Source organism: Myotis nattereri, assembly GCF_964212035.1.
Source record: "Myotis nattereri genome assembly, chromosome: 3".
Classification (NCBI taxonomy): domain Eukaryota; kingdom Metazoa; phylum Chordata; class Mammalia; order Chiroptera; family Vespertilionidae; genus Myotis; species Myotis nattereri.
In genome coordinates, this window is record NC_138077.1 from 167,747,687 (window position 1) to 167,763,984 (window position 16,298).

The following is a 16,298-nucleotide window of genomic DNA, read 5'->3' on the forward strand; positions in this document are numbered from 1 at the left end:
ATGTACCTGGGTTGCGGGCATATCCCCAGTGGGAGATGTGCAGGAGGCAGCTGATCGATGTTTCTCTCTCATCGATGTTTCTAGCTCTCTATCTCTCTCCCTTCCTCTCTGTAAAAAATCAATAAAATATATTTAAAAAAAAAGAAAGAAAGAAAGAGTGAAGATAATGGCCTTACTACACTAGGCCCCACTTCCCTTCAGCGGGTGCAACTCAACTCACAGACATCCCTCACCAATGCTCTGAGACTCCATCCATTTCAAGTACGGACTCTGCCCACGCTGGTTCTGAGTGACCTCCTTTGGACTCACCTTCTCTTTTACCTCCACCCTGTCAAATGAGAAAGCAGATATTTAGGTATCTATGGGAAGTTGTCTGAGTAATAAGATTTCTGAACATCTGTCTTTTTTACTTTTTCTGGACACCCCATCTGATTCATCTTGGTTTCTCCCCATTATCTTTAAGGCCATGTGTGGCCCGTAGCAGGTGCTCAATGAACGCTCGCCGAATGACTCTATGTACCAATCATTTGAAGTCTGTGAAAACAGATGTGGCTCTTCAAACTAGGGACCCTGAATCCATCCAGAAGAAAATCCAGCCAAATGCAATGAATCCATGACACAGGACTCTGCCAGGTGCTGGGCGTTAGGAAACACACATTTCATGGGGGAGAGATGGAGGTGAAGCTCATGACGGGTGCATGTACTGCAAATACAACAATCCACAGTTGCATCTCCACTTTCTGGGAAACGAAATCTCTCCGTGGCCCCAGGGCCCTTTAAATTTTACTGTGACTGTTTTCTTAAGAAATTCCTGGAGCGGAGCCTAACTTTGGTGTAGGGGGTTGGCAGCGCGCATATTGGTGGCCCAGGGGACTGTTGGCATCGGGGTTGGCGAGGGGTTCGCACGCGAAAGGAACTCCGGAGAAGTCAGAGCAGCCCCCTGGAAGGCAGCGAAGTGGGGGGCCCCGAGAGTCCTTGAACTCCAGGGCTTCCGTGAACTCTGGAAAGGCCAAAGGAGAACGGCCGCAGCGGCCAGATGTTGGCGGAGTCTCACAGCTCCCGACCTCCCCCCTCTGCCCGCCGGGACGCGACAGGGGTCGGAGTCCGAACCGGGAACGATCAGGGCGTCTGGGGCAGAGGGAGGGCTCGGGCCGCAGGAAGGAGTCCTGCCGCCACCGCCCCGCCCGTCGGGCTGTCCGCCCCGCCTACCCCGAGCGAGGCGGGGCCAGGGCGGGAGAAGAAGACGGAGGAGGAGGAGAGGTCGGAGCCGTCTCCAGGAGCCCTTAGAGACCGAGTCCCGGCGGCGGCGGCGGGGCAGCCACCGGCAGACCAGGGAGCACCCGGCGGTGGACGCAGGTGGTGAGTAGGGCCCCCGCGGGGACAGGGGCGCAGCGCGGGGCGTCGGCTGGCCAGCTCGGGGGCCGCCTCCGAGTTCCCGGTGCTGGGAAGCGAGATGGAGGGAGGGGACGGAGGAAGGGAGGAAGAAGGGAAGAGTGTCCCGGAGGGCGGGGACTGGTCGGGGCCCTGGTCGCCGGAGAAGGGGATGGGGGAGGGAGGGCGAGGGACGCCTAGAGCGGGGACCGACGGCGCGCTCGCCTCGACCAGCGCAGCCGGAGGCTCGGGGAGCCAGGGGCCCTTCGGGCTGGGGCTGGGGCTGGGGTAGCGGCGCCTGGGGGTGGGGGCGGGAGCCGGGGGAAGGTCTCCCCGCTAGCTTCCTCGCCCGCCCCGGGCCGTGCGCCCCGAGCGCGGTCGGGGCTGGGAGGCTCCCGTGTTCCCAGCACAGGCTTGGCGGTGGTGCCAGGTTTGGGAGGAGGGCCAGCGTCTGGGGGCGACCTGGCGCCACGCCCCTCTTCCCTACTTTCTTCCGCTCTTTCTGGGGAGTCGCCCGCGGGTGCGCAGCCCTGGAACCCGCTGGGCGCGGAGGGTCTGGCGGGGAGATAGCCGGTCACAGAGGAAGACTCGAAGCGCATACCTCCCGCCAGGGACCCCGAGCAGGTGGTGACCCCAGAGGGTATTGGCAGGTGATAGGTACGTGGGGAAGTCAAGACTCGGACATGAATCGTGCATGATTAAAAATATAAGTATTGCCCGGACACTTACTGCGTGGATCAGGGCTACTTTTTTCATTTTGTTATTTTTTAAGTGTTAACTAGAGCATATCAATGAAAGCTAATTTCCAAACGCTGTAGCTCACGTCTCGGACACTCACTTGTCCCTCGCCGTACGTTTGTGTCTTGTAAACTTGACTTACATCATTCATAACTTTCGAAAAGGAACTCGTGATTCTCGATAAATCACTGCCGTGGAGTCAGACTTGGGGCATCGGGTAATCTAAGGGGAGGAATTGACGAGGCCTGTCATCTTGTGGTCACCCCTGTCCCCGGGCGTGGTTGTCTGTATACAAACAAGTGCAGAGAGAAGGAAATGGACAAAACCGGAGAAAAGGGAGGTCCCCTGTACCCACGTGTCAGGGCACGTTTAATGGCTGCTCCGAGTGGAAACAAACCGGGAATTTATTAGACCTTGTGGAGTTGGAGAAACTTCACATGACCAGCTTCCTTCCCATCAGTTATCCGCCCCCCCCCTCCCCCCCGCCCCCTCGCCTATCCCCGTTGTCTTTGCGGATGGACGCTGTTTATATTTCCTGGGGCTGTTGTAGCTTCGTCTGAATAGATTGTCTGTAATGAATCTTTCGGATGTTGTCAGAGGCAGGGTCTGTATCTGTGTGTTCTCTCCTTGAAAAGCGGAGTTTGCTGTGGTTTTTAAAGCGCTAATCCTTGTACTGCGCCTTCGCTGCTGCTTCTCAGCTCTCCCCGTAGATCCTCCGGGATGGCGGCCCTCACCTAGAACCAGGAAGGCAGGCAGCGCTGGAGTGAAGGGTTGGGTATTACTATTGCCAAAACAATCATATTCAAGTCAGGAGCTGGTGTGTTGTTTTTTGTGTGTGTTTTTTCAAATCAAATTGTATGTATTAGCAAGTCCCCTTCCCAATAAACACAAATGATTCACATATCTCATGATTTTTCAAAGTAATCAAAGGTTTTATAGAGACTTCAATGATAAAAGGACTTGAGGATCAAATGTTCAGTCCCTTTAAGTTCCCTAACAGTTAACTAGCATCATAAAACCTTGGGTTAGATCCAAAGAAATACTGCCCGGGCCATAAGAACTGCGACTTTAAACCTTATGAAAAATGCAGTCATATCTTTTTTTTTTGCAGTCGTATTTTTTACTGTGTTTAACCCAGGTAATTCACTAGGTATTGAACCCCGATAGCATTTAGATTTGTGTAGAAATACATAAATATGTGCATCTGTGCTTCACAAGAGACTGAAAAGATGAATATTATAGAAATTTTCTATGTAGCATGCTCCAGGCTGGTTTGAAAGACTAGGTCCCTAACAATAAGATTTGAGGTGTTAGGCTTGTGTTGTTGTCACTTGTTGAAGGAGGAGTGGTTTGTCAGGTGTGACAGCTAAGAGCTTCATAGTGAAAACACTTGAGGAAATGGTTAGCTAATTCAAGATTAGTTCTTGTTTTTTATGTTGAAAACCTCTGAGAAAAAAAGTACATTCACAGGCGGGGGGAGGGCCAGGGGAAGATAAATGGTGATGAAAGGAGACTTGACTTGGGGTGGTGAATGCACAATACAATATACAGATGATGTGAAGTATTATAGAATTGTACACCTGAAACCTATATAATGTTATTAACCAATGTTAGCCCAAATAAACTCAAGAAAAACGGAAGTTCACATTTAGAATTATGTCATTTATTGTGTTGGATTTGTAATTGGGTGTGTTGTTTTCTTTTTTAATTTTATATGTCAGCCTAAGCTTAGGCTTAAGTTAGGGAGGTAGATTGTGGAAGTCAAATAAAATTTTTCTGAGGCCTGATTCGGAAGAGAAACAGTTTAACAGTGGTTTGTGGTGTGGGTTTTGGTTTATGCGGACAGACCTGGATCCAAATCTCAGTTATTTAACCTTTTTCAGTTTGCATTGTAAAATGGGGATGACAGTGGTCTCTATTTCTAGGGTTTTTATGAAAGTATATGAAACAATCTTTGGAAAACACTTTGCACCTAACACACAGTTAATGTCTGAAATTATTAGATATTTTCTGATCCAGCTGACTTTGGCAGCAGGCTCTTGGATAAATTATGAGATGGCAGCTAGAACCTTCAGGAAATGCTGGATAGTGTAATTTTAAATTCCAAAGAAGGCACCTGATGTTACAGATAGGAAGGTAGATAAATAGGTGTAAGCTATTTGTGTACATATGTGTGTCATGTTTCTCCCACAGTGATATGAATAATTATGATTAATGGATTAACAGTTTCAGTATGCTTTTAGTGTTCAAGTTACAGATGTATAATATTTTTTAGAACTAGGCAGTCAGAAACATTTCATTAATCATATTTAAATTTAAAGAGAATTTATATTTCAAATAGTCCTGTGTATTAGCCCTGTATAGGAAATTAAACCAGGAACAGAAGTATTTGTCTTGAACCAAGTATGACTTTTAGTTAAAATATGAAGAAATGTGACCCAAGGGTATCCAGCTATTTACTTTCTCATGCACCGATGTCCAGTGCCAACAGATAAGCCACAAGTAGTGTTTAGGGCTGATTGGGAATGTTTAGTAAACGTTTTGTAAAAGCCTTATGACTGATTATAAACTTCCAGGGGAATGCATGTTCAGTTAATTCAGGAAATCGACTCATCATTGAAACATTTGCAAAATTTTAAAAAATGCTTTCATCTTTAAAAACAAACCCTTTTATAAGCGCCTGTTGTTTTTCTTAATGTACATTGGGTGCAAAGGATTGCACTGACTGGGATCATAGCTCATGCCACACATGGCTTCTCATTTTACTAATTGTTCCACAGGGACACAGAGATGGCGCTTTATAATATTTTAAAATAGCTGTAAAGGGTGTAATGTAGTTATGAATCATTTCTTGCCTATCACATTGTACTCTGAAGCAGTGGAGGACTTGACTGAATAAATTATTGATTCTTTTTGCTCCTAGAACATCGTAGCATAGTGATGGATTCCTGGCTCCTGCCTCTAGGTGTGTAGAGTGTGGCAAGTTACTTAATATCTCTGTGCTTCAATGAGGTGTTGTGAGGAAGTCATGAATCAGTCTGTCTAAAGCATTCAGAACAGTGCCTGATACATAGACTATGTTCAACAAATATTACTGTTAAATTATTACTTACTGAAATTTTCTTTCTAAATGTTATATAATGAGCATGTATTATTTTTGTAACAGAAAAACAACTGTACAAAATTTCAGTGTTTCCCAAAAATCTAACAAAGCTCAGTGTTTTTAAAAAATCCTGCCAAGCAGTACTTACGAAGTAAGAGAATATACTTAGGCAATTGTCATTGCATCTTTTAAATGTGAAATGTGACACAATTTAATCCTCCTAGACCTCAATCTTATTTTCCTTTCTTATTAGAAACTTAAAAGAAATCAATAATCCATGAAGTCCATGTTTTCTAGGTTAAGTAGGGAAAGGGCAGTGTGCACAGTTATAGTGCATTATTACAATTACAACCAGGTTTAAAAAAGCGTGTGTATAAACAGAAAGTCTAGAAGAACATCCAGACAAATGGGTGATGGGATTCTGGTGCTTTTTCCCTTTTCTCTCTCCATTTTCCCCAATGAGCATGAATCCTATATAATAATAGCCTAATATGCTATGTGTCTGGTCATCCAGTCAGCCATTCAACCAATCAATGCGTAATATGCTAGTGATATGCTAAGGCCGCTCAACTGCTCACTGTGATGTGCACTGACCATCAGGGGGCAGATGCTCCAACTGGTAGGTTAGCTTGCTGCTGGGGTCTGGCCCATCAGGACTGAGCAAGACAGCCGGACATGCCCTGGAGCCCTCCCACGGTCCCTCTCCTGCTGGCCAACCTCCCGCGTCCCTCCCTGACCCTGATCATGCACCGGTGGGGTCCCTTGGCCTGGCCTGTGCCCTCTCACAATCCGAAACCCCTTGGGGGATATGGAAGAGCCTGTTTTGGCCCGATCCCGCAGGCCAGGCCGAGGGACCACACTGGTGCAGGAATTTGTGCACCGGGCCTCTAGTATATATTAAAAGTAATCCATTTGTGTAACAGTTACTCAGTGAAAGTTCTGATTTATTAGCTACAAATAGCAGGATTTTGTTACTGTTTTAGAAAAAAACTCCAGCCCACATAGCAGTTAAATGTCAAAACCTTGGTAGTGGGAACTGTTCAGCAGTACAAGAAAGGTTCTTTCAGAAGTTTGCAGGTTTATCTTTTACGAGATGTTTGCAATTAGGCTCCGTATACAGACTTAGTCCAACAACCTTGACTATGGAAGTTGTCACTGCATTAACGAGCTGCATGCACACAGCACCTTCAGCATGTCAGATGCCTGCCAGACAGTCACAAAGAAGACACAGTGCACTTAATTTAAGAGGAAAGTTCGATAGCTAAAAAATACTTCCGGCAGAATTGTGTGACTCCGTTTATTGAGCTTTTCTACATCCTGGGCCCAGGTCTAAGCCTTTTACATACATGGTCTTGCTCAGTCTTCTCGGCTGAGAAGCCTTGGCTCCCTCAGTGGCCAGACCACAAGTCGACCCCAAGTTGTTCAACTCCACGCCCCACTCACTGAGCACTGTGCTAAGAGCTGAAGTGGAGGTGCGTCCAGCTTCTCTTAGGGTTGGGATGATCCGCCTGAGAATTATCATTGCCTTTCGTTGGTCCCACCCTTCTTCAGACGTAGATGTTGACATTTCTAGAATTGTGTCAGAGACCCAGCAGGCCTGAAGTGATCTGTGAAATCAGCCTCTCCCTCCCCTGCATTCCCAAAGAGGGCTTGAGAGTCCAGATGAAGGAACTGGCCTGCTAAGTCCTATTCTAGAACCAGCTCATACCAATAGGTCCTCACCCCTTTTCCTCTTTTAGGAATGAAAGGTGAATAATGAGCAGGTGGCTGGGATCCCGGGCAGAGAGTGGAGGTGGTTTGACTGAGGGTTACTTCTGGCTGAATTATTCCACTTATTCTCTTGAACATCATTTCTAGTGTCACTTAAATGTTTGGTTCATCATGTCAGGCTTTATTGGGTGTCGTAAAAGTGCTTAGCTGTGAGTGTCTGGTTGCCATCCTCTGACAGGGAGGGTTTTTGTCTTCTTTTAATGGGCCTGCATTTCAGAGGATTACTGTATAATAAAAACCAGGGTGTTGCAAACTCTTAAGACTGTTCATACTTTCAACTCTGCTGGAGAATTAATAGCTGAAAGAAGAATTTCTTAGTAAATCAGTGGCTAACAATCTTTTGCAGTTTTCCTCCTTCACTGATTATAAGCAGGTGACTTTGGAGCCAGGGCGATAGGAGGCCTTACATCGCCGTGAGCTTTCTTACGGAACAGACTACCATTCATTCCCCTTGCAGTCAACGTCATGTAATTGATGTAGATCCCGTTTGGTTGACTCAGGAGGAAGCGTAACTTTTGATTTGACTTGGGTTGGCGTCCTCACAAATGCTCACTGGAGTGGGTTCTGAATCAGCCTTCCTCTCTGTGTTTGCATTCTGTATATAGAGGGTTGCCTTCATTCTGATAGCTCAGTGGTTCCCAACCTTCTGGCCCTTTATATACAGCTCCTCATGTTGTGACCCAACCATAAAATTATTTGTGTTGCTACTTAACAACTGTAATGTTGCTACTGTTATGAATCGTAATGTAAATATCTGATATGCAGGATGGTCTTAGGCGACCCCTGTGAAAGGGTCATTCGACCGCCAAAGGGGTCGCGACCCACAGGTTGAGAACCACTGGGGATAGCTGTATGCAAACCAGCATGAGCCCTGGGGGGGGGGCGGGGGGGGAAATTTTGACTTTTCTGATGTGTGGGGAGCCGGCACGGCCATGGCATACTCATGCCAGCTCCGCCTGGTTCAGTGACCCTGAGTGGGGGCGATGAAAGGCTTAGAAAAGACAGACATGAGAATGAAAGCTGGGCCTCGGTGGGACGTTGCCCCTCTGATGGACAGCGCCAGCGCCCACAAGCCCTGTCTTTATTTTATAGCAGATGCCACGAGGCAAAGTAAGGGCGTGATCAAGATGTTTACAAACATTCTCCTGGGTTTCAATCCTTACTCAACTACATGCACCTGAACTATATCAAGCCCACATCACTCAGGCACGTGGGGCCACGTGTTCGGACCACAGGTTCAAGCTTACAACTATAGCTGTTGGCTATAATTGTGCTGGGAAGGCTCTGCCCTCCAAGCTGGGACTTGCCCGTGGCAATGAGAGGACAGTGCCCTCTCCTCAGTCCAAGGCTTGAACCTGTCCAAAACACTGTAGCCGTGCCCCATACTGATGTAAAATAATCAGGCTTTTATTTAGCGGCAGATTACCAGCCAAGATGTCCCTGAGCACTGGATAGTAAACCCTCAGCTCTACTGGGGACCCTTTGACTAAGGCCCCAAGCTTGCAGTGACCTCAAATTTTGTCTGCTTTTCAGGGAGAAATTACTGTGAAGGAACATGGTTTAGTTCTCAACACGAGCTAAATAAGCCTAAGGATGGAAAGAGGATTGATATAAAACCATCACACCAGTTTAGTCAACCCGAATCTTGGGCAAATTGGACAAGTGTTGAAACCAGCAGGCTTGGTGCCTGACCTGTACCGAAACCTTTGAGTTATCAGTCTGCTGCTGGTACATGAGACCATCTTCACATGGGTGTATAAGGTCATGACCGGCTGCTTAGACAAATGGTTAGGGAGGGTTGTATGTCTGGCCAAGGAGCAGAAGGATTGGATTGTGACTTCTTGACAGGGCTGTCTTGAACCCATGTTCAGGGTATTCACTGCCCAAGAGTGCTGGCCAAGGGAATAAGTGGTAACACAAATCTTCTTAAGGAAACCGTGTGTCCTGGCTCAGGCTGCCTCTGCCAGAGGAAGGGACACTTCTTTCTGATGCCATCAAGCCCGCGAGGCCAGGTCCACTGGGAGGGGTTGCCTTTCTCACGCACACAAAGTTGTGATGTGGTCAGCAGTCGCACTGCCTCTCACAGCCCCTCCAGCCCTTGAATGCCATGAGCCAGCAGAGTCTGACACATGTGGATGCTTAATAAATACCAGTGGAACTAAGGAATAAAGCATGTTCTCTATAGCGTGTGCCAGCCACGTGCATGAGCCAGCCATGTGCATGAGCCACTGTTCTTTTTTAATCAAAAAAGTAAAATTGATTGTATTGGCTAGGAATGCCCGTTCAGTGGTTCATGGTCCCTGTGACAGGCTTCAATTCATCATTTCCTAAGACTTGCACTTGGGGTGGTGTTGACATTGCTGACTGTTGGTCGAATGCCAACAACATGCTTAGTGTTGCCTGACACATGCCGGGGTCCCCGCACCCCTTTTTTGTAGTCCACCTGATGAAGGGAATGCAGTGCTGACTCCTGGGAATGGGCACAGGGGTTCATGTTATTTATCGACCAGTGGCGGGCTCTCCCCTTTGGGACAGGATGCAACGGACAGTGGCCTTAGGAGCCTTTGGAACTTATGAGCGCTGCTTCTTGTGCGAAAAGACTTTTCTGGGTTAGGGGGTAACAGGTAGGGAGCCTTGTTGCTAAAGCTACCAAAAACTAAGAAAGGGAGTGTGTATGTGTGTGTGTGTCCGTCCGTGTCCGTATCCCCAGTGCCAGCTGGTGCTTCTTGCAGGCCTTCTCTTTTAGGTTGATCCCTTAGAAAACCTACTCTCAGAATTAACTTCCCTCTCCTGGCTCCTCTCCTGGGAGGTGATCTGCACAGCAGGTAGGATCAGCCATGTTTAGTGGGTCAAACTGCTAAGACAGTGGTTCTGAGGATGAAGGTTTGTACTTCGGACCTTGGTCTTCTACTGTTTCATGGAGAGGCTGCACCTTATGGGAAAAGCCCACAGGCATAGGAAGGTGAACACCTTTCACATTTAATCTGGTTAAATGCAGCTTTCTTCAGGCAAACTCTGATTCCCAAAACAGAAATAGCAGAAGATAACAATCCCTAACAAGGATTCCCTATAGGGTTTTTCTTAAGATTGCAAACTTAACCTGTTGCATTTACAGTATGATTTGATTTTACAAAATTCCAGGAGTCTCAACTTTTCAGGAATATTTCTCTGTCGAATTAAGCAGAATATTCCTATTCCGGCACATGCTTTGCCCTCTTTTTTTTTTTCTTAACATAAATATTTGATGAGCGGTGTGCTTCAGCCATTACTGTCCACATCCAGAGAGCAAATAAATGCTCCTGGCATGCTGCCTAGGAGGCAACCCTAGTGCATCCCATTCACCCACAGGTCTGTGACTTCCTCCTGGCTGTAATGAACATCAGAGGGCCCAGGGACAACCCACACCCAGCAGGTAACATAAAACAGGGCAGAGATCAACTCTCCATGTTCACTCTGCTCACCTCCTGAACTCTGGACCCAGCTTCCTCTGATTTACTGACTTGAGAACTCACCTGCCTTCACCCAGGTTTCCCAGATCCCTGAGCTAAACTCCGTAGCCTTGTGTCTTCCAAGCTGGTCTTGTCTTGTTCTTCACACTCGTATGAAAAATGGCTTAAAATAGGCAATATATTTATATTGTCCCCAAGAACCTTACAACCCTATCAAAAGGTTCACTGAGACAGCTTGCTCCCCTCTCAGCCACGCCTTTCCCACACTCTCTACATAGCAACCTGTAAATACAATCAAATAAGAATATATATTTTTATTCTTCCTCCTTTCACAAAAGACAGCGTATTAAGTCTACTCTTCCGATGTATTATAAATACTCTTCTGTGCCTTGCTTTCTAAAATTAGCCGTGTGACCTGGAAGTCTCAGCTCAGCACATTGAGGTCTCTCTCAGTCTCGCTCTCGCTCTGTTCTCTCTCTCTCTCTCTCAGCATAATAGTCTTCCATTGTGTGGATGGACCATAATTTATTTGGCCAATCTCTATTACTGGGCCTTTGGAGTATTTCCAGCCTTTTGCTATTACAAACTGTGCTGCAACAAATAAAGGTGTAATAAGTCATTTTGCCCTTGTGCAGGTGTACCTAAAAGCCGGATTCCCAGAAGTGAGCTGCTGAATCACAGGGCTCATTTATCCCCCTCTGGAAGGGCTGACTCATATTGCCCTCCCACAGGCGATGTGTTACTGGCTGGCCTGTCTCCCCACAACCCCACCAGCAAGAAGTGTGTCATCTCATTTTTCTTAATCTGTTTAGGAGGAAATGGTAACTTTGGTAACATTTTCAAATGATGAGTAGGTGGGGGTTGGGAGCCATTTGTACATCTTTTCTTGTGTGCTGTTCACACCTGTTGATTCTCCTGTGGGCATTTATTGGCCTTTCTTCCTGAAGCAAGACTCTTGCCTACACTGCTGTCAAAATCTCTTAAATACTGACTTCAGAATGTGATGGCTCTTTTGGGCCTAAGGGTAGAAGTTGGCTGCCAGATTGTCAGCGCAAAATTGAGAGAAGTGGAAAGTAGGGTTTTCTGCCAGTCGCTAATGTCTGATTTATAAATAGTTTTCAGCTAATGGTATTATTAAACTGAGGCTTCTCCAAAACCTTTATGAGGATGATCTTCTAGTCTAGAATTTCTCCCTCTCCAACAAAAACAAGAGAGAGGGGTTGAGACTATATAAATTCCAATGGTACTTTCTGCAAAATCTCTTAAGAAATGTGGAGTTTTCCATTTACATGCCTCTCCGGAAAGTTTACACATGCCGCATTTTTAATCTGCTAAAGTGGGCTCCTCTCTCCCTTTGATCTCACAGAGAGAGATCAAATGTTTACTCCATTTCCAAGGTGAAAGAGAAGAGAAAGTATAAGTATAATTCGAGGAGACCGGCCAAAGTTCAGGATTTGAACAACAGGTGTGGAGTTGGAGTTGCACACAATCATCTTTCTTTTTGAGATGTTCTTTCAGTCGGCTGTTGGGATGCTAGTGTAATGTACATTAATTTTCCTCTGTTTAAAAATGAAATCCATCGAGAGAGAACTTACAGGTTAGGACCTAGACCAGTGATGGCGAACCTATGACACGCGTGCCAGAGCTGACATGTGAACTCATCTTTTTGGATGATTTTGCTTTGTTCAATGGCATTTAAATATATAAAATAAATATCAAAAATATAAGTCTTTGTTTTACTATGGTTGCAAATATCAAAAAATTTCTATATGTGACATGGCACCAGAGTTAAGTTAGGGTTTTTCAAAATGCTGACGCGCCGAGCTCAAAAGGTTCGCCATCACTGACATAGACTGTGCTTTTGTTTGTTTGCATTTAGAAATTCATAAAGTTAGCTGACATCTCCATCAAAACAAACAAACAAACAAACAACAACAACGAAACTTCACAACAGTGATAATGAAAACCTCTCCTCAGAGTGCCTACACTTAGCTCCGGAAAGGAGGACCTGGTCTCCCAGGCCCAGTGCTCCCTTGCCGGCTTCTGAATATGTGGATTCTGATTTTGGTGGGAGTTGCTTTTCAGCTCTCTGGGGGCTTATTGTTTTCTCCTGGTGCTTCTCTTTCCCTGTCACTGAGTGTTGCTCTCCCCACTATAGTGTCAGCTCCATAGGACAGGTTCGTGGTCTGTTGCTCTGTCGCCAATATCTAGAATGTTGACCTAGCACCTTGAAGTGCTCCATCCATAGTGGATGGAGGAATGCTACTACAGGTACCTAACATGCTGTACTGTTTGTTTTTGTTTAACTGCTAAATTGGGCTCTTGGCCAGGTCTTCGTGATCAACATTGTAGAGATCTTATGTCAGACACGGACCTGATTGGGGCTGGGGTGAGGGGAGAATCATGTTAGCCATTCCTTGGCCTGTCAGCAGGATTCTCTAGCCCAGTGGTTGGCAAACCGCGGCTCGTGAGCCACATGCAGCTCTTTGGTCCCTTGAGTGTGGCTCTTCCACAAAGTACCACGTGCGGGCACGCATGTACAGTGCGATTGAAACTTCGTGGCCCATGTGCAGAAGTCGGTTTTGGGCCTGGGCGAGTCTATTTTGAAGAAGTACTGTTGATGGTTGGCTCTGTTGACTAATGAGTTTGCTGACCACTGCTCTAGCCCAGTGGTTCTCAACCTTGGCTGCACGTTAGAATCACCTGGGAATCTTTTTAAAATCCTGATTTCTGGGCCTCATCCTCCGGAAATTCTGTTTCTTTGTTACTAATGTTGTGGCCTCACCCCATAACAAAGAAACAGAATTTCCAGAGGATGAGGCCCAGAAATCAGGATTTTAAAAAGATTCCCAGGTGATTCTAATGTGCAGCCAAGGTTGAGAACCATTGGTTTAGAGCTAACGCTTGCAGCCCAAATCACCTGGGCAAGTCACCTGACCTCTCGGATAATTTGGCCCATTTTCAAAATAGAGTTAATATCACCATATTTCAAGAAGTCTAAGATGCCATCCATTATGAGACGTGACATTATTCTGTGTGCAACAAAGAGAAAAAATTGCCCATTCAGCTATAACCCACATCAACTGTAAGAGTGTGTTAGTTTTCTGTGGCTGCCGTAATGCATCACCAGAAATGTAGCAGCTTAAAACAAGACCCGTGTGTTATCTCACAGCCTTCGGCCGGCTTCTCTGCTCTGGGTTTTACACAGCTGAAATCGCACTGGGAATCTTCGGGAAGAATCCTTTCGGGGGTCATTTAGCTTGTTGGTAGAATCCAGTTCCTTGCTTTGTGGGACTGAGGTCTGCCTCTTTGCTGGCTGTCAGCTTGAGGCCACCTTCAGCTCTTAGAAGCCTCTCCCTGGTCCTTGCACTTGGACCGTACAATCTCAGAGCCAACAGTAGCATAAGTCCTTCTTGTGCCTGGAATATCTTTGAGGTGCCCTTCTGCACCTCCCTCGCCAGAGAAAATTCTCTCTTGTAAAAAAACAAACAAACAAAAAGCTCATTTGATTCGATTGGGCCCACCTGGATCATCCAGGCTACTCCCCCTGCGTTAAGATCTGTAACCTTAATTACACTGCGAAGTCCCTTTTGCCTCCTTACAGAATATAGGCACAGGTTCCAGGGATTAGAACATAGATATCTTGCGGGGTGGGGACATTCTGCCTATCACAATGAATTGTCCCCATATCAGGGATGTTAAAATGTGAACAGAATATGCTTCTTAGAATTGATAAAATACGATCTTTGTCTTGGGTTTAGGAATAAAGGAGCTACTACTGTAGATAAAGCATTCAGCCTGGTAATAGTAAGTGCTCAGGTGTTAACTATTGTTATTGTAATTATTTATTATAGGGCTCACAGACTACCCATCACCTTTCATTTCGATTGAATTTATTCTCACAGTTAAATATGTTTGGCCAACCCTGAGAGAAACAGTATGGCAGCAGTTCATTTGATGGCAGTGAGGGTGATAGTTACTCCTTGAGTGACAGCTGCATACCACGTGCTAGGCCAGTGATGGCGAACCTTTTGAGCTCGGCGTGTCAGCATTTTGAAAAACCCTAACTTAACTCTGGTGCCGTGTCACATATAGAAATTTTTTGATATTTGCAACCATAGTAAAACAAAGACTTATATTTTTGATATTTATTTTATATATTTAAATGCCATTTAACAAAGAAAAATCAACCAAAAAAATGAGTTCGCGTGTCACCTCTGACACGCGTGTCATAGGTTCGCCATCACTGTGCTAGGAGCTTCACATGCACTTTCTCTCACCTTGCAGTAGCCCTCCAGGTAGGGAATACGTTTACAGGTTCTGAGAGGGTGTACACTGCTTCACAGCAGGCAGTAAGCGGTGGTGACACCTTGCTCTCAACCCCGGTCTGTCTGCCTCTGCAGTCAGCGGTCTTCGTGGCGCCAGGTTACCTGTCCCACAGTGCCTGGGGGTACTGTGTGAGAAGTGCAGGAGGAAGCGGTGTCCACCAGGTGTGTGGGCTGGAGGAGGTGGCCTCCTGGAAGGGACACAGAGAACAGACATTGCTCTGTGAGGTGTCTCTCTTGTACTCATATTTGTACTCTTTGCTAATAATTGTTTAGCTCATTGAATACTAAGGGCCTGTTTTGTCATCTTTTCTCCAGTTTAAATAAGCACAAAAATGATCTTTTTTTCATTGATATTATCAGTTACCTACGCTATGGGGAGACAGCTATGAACAGTATTGTGATATTTTGATTTATACTAAGATATATGTATATGAACTTCCTCCCTTTCCTGGCACAGAACTCCTAAAAACCTTGGAATTTCTTAAGTGATGAGATAAAGGTATCTTGCTTATGTTAATGAGGTGACTTTTGGACTTCACCTAAGGATGGGGGCTGTTTTCGAGGAAAACCAACCCCGTGATTAGAAGGTTGGAACTTTCAGCCCCACTCTTCAGACTTCCTGGAAGCGGAGAAGGTGGGAGTTTGAATCAGTCACCAGTGGCTTGTGGCTTAATCCATCATGCCTACATAATGAAGCCATCCTTTTGTGAAAACCCAAAAGGATGAGGTTCAGAAAGCTGCTGGGTTGGTGAACAGGTGGAGATGCAGGGACATGGAAACTCGGTGCCCTTTCCCCATTTTTTGCCCTCTGCATCTCTTCCATCTAGATGTTCATCTGTTTCATTTAACATCCTTTGTAATAAATCAGTAATCTAGTGAGTAAATGAGCTTTCTCAGTTGAGCCACTCTAGCGAATTAATCAAACACAGGGAGGGCGTCCTGGGAAGAACCTCTGACTTATGGCTGGTGGGTGAGAAGCACAGGTGAAGTTGTAGGGCTGATCTCTGAACCTGTGGAATCTGATGGTGTCTTTCGGTAGATAATGTCAGAATTGAGTTCAATTTTAGACACCCAGCTGGTGTCCATTCCTGATGGTGTGGAAACACCCCCCTTTCCCTCCTCAGTGAAAATTGGGATTGTTGACCAGACCCTTTTATATATTGTGTGTGATTTTTAGCAGTAGGGAATTTCTTCTTTTTAAACCATTGTAGGTGTCACCTGGGCAAATGGTCAAGGAGAAACGGAGGAGAGCAGTTTAGCAGAACTGGAGTAAAAATAGTAGTTGTTGGAATTCAATAAACTACTCCGAGGTCACAGTTTCTAGAGTGTTCCTAAGACACAACTACAGATTGTCTGTCTTAGACTCTTCACATTCAGATAGACATTGTTGGAAACCATCTAATTATCTTCCCATCAAAACGTGCTTTTCTTCCTGCTTCTTCTGAAAAAGTCAGTGCAAAACATCTCCATCCCCCCAGGAAGCCCAGCTCTGAACCCCTGAGTCACCTGGAACCCCTTCCTGCTCTCCACCGCCCTCCA

General features: G+C 46.0%; 1 protein-coding gene across 2 annotated transcripts in view; it reads left to right on the plus strand.

The window, feature by feature from the left end:
- The first annotated feature begins 1,233 nt into the window (after positions 1-1,233).
- The window catches only part of GNG12 (G protein subunit gamma 12), a 114,985-nt gene continuing 99,920 nt past the window's right edge, over positions 1,234-16,298 (plus strand). The window contains exon 1 of one of the 2 annotated variants that reach the window (XM_081088076.1): positions 1,234-1,359. The gene's annotated coding sequence lies outside the window, so the exon portion shown is untranslated. The remainder of the gene's footprint in view (positions 1,360-16,298) is intronic. The other variant, XM_081088077.1, reaches the window with a different exon arrangement.